The sequence below is a fragment of the Oncorhynchus mykiss genome, chromosome 6, assembly GCF_057628025.1.
Source record: "Oncorhynchus mykiss isolate SJ-2025 chromosome 6, ASM5762802v1, whole genome shotgun sequence".
Classification (NCBI taxonomy): Eukaryota; Metazoa; Chordata; class Actinopteri; order Salmoniformes; family Salmonidae; genus Oncorhynchus; species Oncorhynchus mykiss.
The window spans coordinates 46,058,459-46,064,666 of NC_143027.1; the positions used below are offsets into that span (position 1 = coordinate 46,058,459).

At 40.1% G+C, this 6,208-nt stretch overlaps 1 pseudogene; it reads left to right on the top strand.

Annotated features, from left to right (window-relative positions):
* Positions 1–3,887: 3,887 nt before the first annotated feature.
* Positions 3,888–4,937, top strand: LOC110526902 (transcriptional regulator protein Pur-beta-like; annotated as a pseudogene).
* Positions 4,938–6,208: the final 1,271 nt, after the last annotated feature.

The following is a 6,208-nucleotide window of genomic DNA, read 5'->3' on the forward strand; positions in this document are numbered from 1 at the left end:
TGGTAGGAACAGAACGAAAAAACAACCCAGAGCTCCCAACTCAGCTGTTGAATACACGGAACAGGCCTATCAATTCCTCTGAGTTTGTGTTCACAGCCGACACGTCCCTAGTATCCTACGTGACAAAGAAAGGCAAAAATGTGGGACTCATGAGTACGCATAGGAATGGGAGATTCTGTGGCCTGCAACATAAAAAAAAACTGAAATCATAATGGATTACAATGCCACAAAAGGAGGGGTGGACAATTTAGAGGGTTGGACAATAGTATGGTTATAGTTACATTCACCAAAATATGAAGTATACAAGGACACCATTTCCGTGCTTTTAGGGCCCATAATACAATTCTTCAGAAAACGGGCGTGGCTTCACGTTTTCAGATTTGAAGAAAATGGCGGAAAATATGCCAAATGTTAAAAAAATGTTGAGCAATGTAATAAAGTAATGACTTTTCAAATAAGTTACCTAACAAGTCATGTTGGCTGACAATTTGTTAGCTACACTATCCTTACGAACCGCATAGCATTACAGCAGAATGCATCGGTATGTTAGCTAGCTACAGTGTCTTGCAAAAGTATTTCTCCCTTGGAATTTTTCCTATTTTGTTGCCTTACAAACTGGAATTAAAATAGATTTTTGAGTTTGTGTCATTTGATTTACACAACATGCCTACCACTTTGAAGATGCTACAAGAAATAAGACAAAAAAAACAGAAAACTTGAGCGTGCATACAGTAACTATTCACCCCCCAAGTCAATACTTTGTAGAGCCACCTTTTGCAGCAATTATAGCTGCAAGTCTTTTGGGATATGTCTCTATGAGCTTGGCACATCTAGCCACTGCGATTTCTGCCCATTCTTCAAGGAAAAACGCTCAACATCAGTTGAATATGGCCAGTGTTAGTAAACATTGTCAAAAAAGCATGATTAAATTGTTGCCAGCAGCACAATTACAGTCACCAACGCTCAGGATAACATGAAAACAGCCTAACCATCTCTGCTAGGGAATAGCTAGCAAGTTAGCCAGTTAGCTTGTGTGCTTGTCGGCTCAACCCTACTCCTCACCAGAGCGTTCAATGTGCGCTCTGAACACTTCGAGAGGGAAACGCTCTCAATTTACAATGCCCAGAGTGCACTCTGGCACTCCAGATTTAATTTAATAACACACCCGGGCTGCATTTCAAACACTTAACAGACACACCCTCTCCCCTCAGCCCTCAAATTAAGTGCCCGGAAATTCGTCACTAGTTCGTCCCGCGATGATTGTGTTTTTAGCCACCAATAGCTTAAGGGTGTTTTATATGCATTACAGTCAATTATGATTACATGTCTACTCATATTAACTATATAATTATTAATTAATATACGCCTATTGTATGATAGCTAGCAAATGAATTTGCTAACTAACGTTAGCCTGCCTAGCTACTTCTGAAGAAGGAAAGATAATATTTCTACAATTTCCAAAAGCTAACCAAACAAAAACATCATTACTTTTATGAGACGTGTTTGTGCATTAGTAGCACAATTTCTGACTTATTTACATTCTCCATATTGACGTTGAGGTTAAGTTTTCGCAGACTTTTCTTAGCGGATGTACAATCGTCGGAAATTTAATTATAGGGAGTTTCAATCCCCGAAGAGAACATAAATGTACACACGCAAACTCCATTAAAAACGAGGGCTGAGGGTCTTGGGTTGCAAACTTCCCTTGCTTGGCTAATCATTTGGACCGACGACAAATATGGCTGCGGGGATTCCCCCAGGGCATAAGGCGAGGGTAAGTGGACGAAGGTGTGTATTTTATGAGTCTGAAACGCAGCCCTAAGTCGTAAAATGTCTAACTATTAATTTGTTATGCTAACAAGCTAGCAAGAGGTTGCATAGCAACAGCATCAACTTCCCGTAGACAGGCCAAGCGTTAGTATGCTCAACTGAAAGGATACCATTCACTTACAGTAAATTAACTAGTATATAGTATATATTCATTCAAGTATGTAGTATGTTAGTATGGGTATTCGAACACAGCTCAGGTCTTTGGTGAATTATGTTGCCTCTGCTGTCCCTCTCTATCCATTGGACAGGGAAAAGTCTAGTGGCAGGAGCAGGTACCTGTCGCTTTGCAGCTCACTACTTCTGATCTTACAGTATTTATTAAAATCAAACATAGAATGGGAATCTCTCTGTGTTTAAAATTACAACACAACAACATTGTGGTATGTACCCACAATTCAACTGCCCTAAAAATATACTGGGGAAATGGGAAGAAATATCACTTACACATGTTGAAATTATAATGCTGTGCGATAATGAGCTTCTCAAAGCGCCTCCTCAAATGCCACCCATACCGCATCACGCTCTTTGCTTAAGCTCATTTCTCTATTTGGTAGAACATAAACATTATTGAATGTTAACGTAGAAAAACAAGTACCAAAATGTGATCATATACTGTGAGACATAATCAAATACTTTGCATATTCACACATGACAAAAGTAAATTGGTATACATTGTGGATGGTTGATTTTAATTATCGTGGGAATTGCTGTCACGCTCTGACCTTAGATATCTCTGTTTTCTTTATATTTTGTTTAGGTCAGGGTGTGACGAGGTTGGGTATGCTAGTTTTTTAATGTCTAGGGTTTTAGTATGTCTAGGGGTTTTGTAGGTCTAGGTATTTGTATGTTTATGGTGACCTGATATGGTTCCCAATCAGAGGCAGCGGTTTATCGTTGTCTCTGATTGGAGATCATATTTAGGTAGCCATTTTCCCTTTTGTTTTGGTGGGTTCTTGTCTATTTGTAGTTGCCTGTCAGCACTATTTTGCATAGCGTCACGTGTCATTTTGGTTAGTTTGTTCAGTGTTCATTCTTAATATAATAAAGAATATACGCATACCATGAGCCTTGGTCCGATTCATACGACGAACGTGACAATTGCGTTATATTCAGTGGCGGAAAAAGTACCCAACTGCCATACTTGAGTAAAAGTAAAGATACCTTAATATAAAATATTAATAGAAAGTCTCCCAGTAAAATATTACTTGAGTAAAGTCAAAGTATTTGATCTTAAATATACTTAAGTATCAAAAGTGCATGTCATTTCTAAAATATACTAAGTATCAAAAGTAAAAGTATAAATCATGTCATTATCCTTATATTAGGCAAACCAGATGTTTGTTTTTTTACGGAGTCAGGGGAACACTCCAACACTCAGACATAATTGACAAATTAAACATTTGTGTTTAGTGGGTCCCACAGATCAGAGGCAGTAGGGATGACCAGGGATGTTCTCTTGATAAGTGAGTGAATTGGATCATTTTCCAGTCCTGTTAAGCATTCAAAATATAATGAGTACTTTGAGTGTCAGTGATTTTCTTCAGGAATGAAAAAATGTAAAAGTAGTCAAAAATATAAATAGTAATGTACAGATACCCCCCAAAAATACTTGAGTAGTACTTTAACGTATTTTTACTTAAGTACTTTATACCACTGGTTATATTGTGCAAAATCAAAAGGCAAAGCCTCTAAGGTTGGCTAACACTCAAAGGTTTTTTGCTATTTATCTGCTGAAATTCATGAACATCTCACATGCAAACATTTCTGGTGTTATTATTTATGAACTAGATTTGTACATTCACATTTACACAATTGGTATACAGACAACAAAATGACAACAGTTTACAGTTTAAAATGTGCAGACACCAGTGTTATCATATTTCTATGGGACACATACAGGCCTTACATAAACTAGCCACGCCATCAAAGATCGAATTGAAAGGCAAAATTGTTGATTATATGCAGGGCAATTGTTAATTTTAAATTGGATGCGATATTCAGTACAACCACAGCAAGCGGGTAGGGTAAACACACGCAAGGGAGGTTCAGAACGTAGGAAGGAGAGAAGCTGATTGGTGGAGAAGATGGCGGATGGGGACAATGGGAGTGAGGGCGGTGGTGGCGGGTTTCAGCACTACTAGCGGGATCAGGAGACCCAAGAGCTATCCTTGAAGCGGCTGGACATCCAGAACAAATGATTCTACCTGGATGTAAAGCAGAATGCGAAGGGCAGGTTTATCAAAATCGCAGAGGGGGGCTCGAAAAGTCGACCGACCCTTTCCATGTCAATCGCCGCGGAGTTCCGTGACTACCTGGGGGATTTCATAGATCATTACACCCAACTTGGGCCTAGAAGCCCCGAGCAATTCGCTCAGTCATCCGGCGGTGGATGACAGTGAGCCTTTAAGAGTCCGTTCCTGGTTCGAGAGAACAGAAAATACTACCCCGATCTGAAAGAGAACCAAAGGGGGAGGGGGGGTTCTCCGGATCAGGCAGACCATCAACCGAGGACCTGGGTTCAGAGTAGGAGGTGGCGGAGTCCCCGGTGGCATGAAATACAGACAAATCATCACCCTCCCGACAAGGGTTTAATAGACTTCCATGACGCGCTTGCCAAGCATATAGACAATGACGAGGAACTCGCCTATGGTGAAGGAGCAGGGGACTACAGCGAGCTTCCGGAGGGCACCTCTATCATGGTGGACTCCAAACGGTTCTTCTTCGACGTGGGATTCAACAAATACTGAGTTTTTTGGAGGGTGAGCGAAGTCAAACCCAGCAGTAGAAACTCTATCACTATCCCGTTCAAAGCTTGGGGCAAGTTTGGAGGAGCGTTCTCCCGTTATGCCAAAGATATTAAAGACATACAGCAGAGACAGAGGGATAAAATGTTTGAAAAGAGACCAGGAGGAGCAGGAGAAAAGTCAGAGGTAGACCATGCAGATGCCGGCTGTGCAGTCAAGCTGTTAACGTGAAGCAAAGCTTGGATAGAAGAACTACTACTTTGTGCATGACGAATTTAACTTAAATGATAAAAAACAACGAAGTAAAGTATATTTAACTGAGAAATGCTGTCTATATTAAGAGAGATTATCAAGATTTGTGTTGTAAAATGTTTAGATCCATGGGTTTGTGCTAGCTAAATGAGTAAAGACTACAGCTCATATAACGTTAGCTCTTAGTCTTGACTATGAGATTTCCAATTGATAAAATGAATAAAAATTGTCCATGTAATAACTCCACTCATGTAGCCCAGCAAATCCAGTCTCACAATGTTTCACAACATGACATTTGCCTACTGGTCTCATTACCAAGTAGAATATCTATTTTTAACACTGAAGAACACACTTAGTTCATGTCTATGTGCTATAATAGATAAGAAAGTGAGAAAATATGGTGTGTTGCACAGCAAAGAGATGTGAAGCTCATTTCCCAATACATTGCTGTGTGTTCTATGGCTCTTATTGTTGTATAAATACCCACTGTATTGTTTTGGAAGAATCTGAATCATTCTCCCAACACCAGCCTGGGACACAGAATTGGGCAGACAGAATAGTGAGCAAAACAGCATGGTTTTAGACCGGTTTGTGCTGTCAGTGTCTTGCCAACTCCTCTGTCCAGGCTAAGCAAAACAACTACTCAGACCTGGTTCAGTGACATATACAGGTGAAGTCGGAAGTTTACATATACCTTAGCCAAATTCATTTAAACTCAGTTTTTCACAATTCCTGACATTTAATCCTAGTAAGAATTCCCTGTCCATAGGTCAGTTAGGATCACCACTTTATTTTAAGAATGTGAAATGTCAGAAAAATTGTTGAGAGAATGATTTATTTCAGCTTTTATATCTTTCATCACATTCCCAGTGGGTCAGAAGTTTACATAGACTCAATTAGTATTTGGTAGCATTGCCATTAAATTGTTTAACTTGGGTCAAATGTTTCAGGTAGCCTTCCACAAGCTTCCCACAATAAGTTGGGTGACTTTTGGCCCATTCCTCCTGATAGAGCTGGTGTAACCGAGTCAGGTTTATAGGCCTCCTTGTTTGCACATGCTTTTTCAGTTCTGCCCACAACTTTTCTATAGGATTGAGGTCAGGGCTTTGTGATGGCCTCTCCAACACATTGACTTTGTTGTCCTTAAGCCATTTTCCCACAACTTTGGAAGTGTGCTTGGGGTCATTGTCCGTTTTGAAGACCCATTTGCGACCAAGCTTTAACTTCCTGACTGATGTCTTGAGATGCTGCTTCAATATATCCACATAATTTTCCTCTCTCATGAAGCCATCTATTTTGTGAAGTGCACCTGTCCCTCCTGCAGCAAAGCACCGCAACAACATGATGCTGACACCTCCGTGCTTTACGGTTGGGAAGGTGTA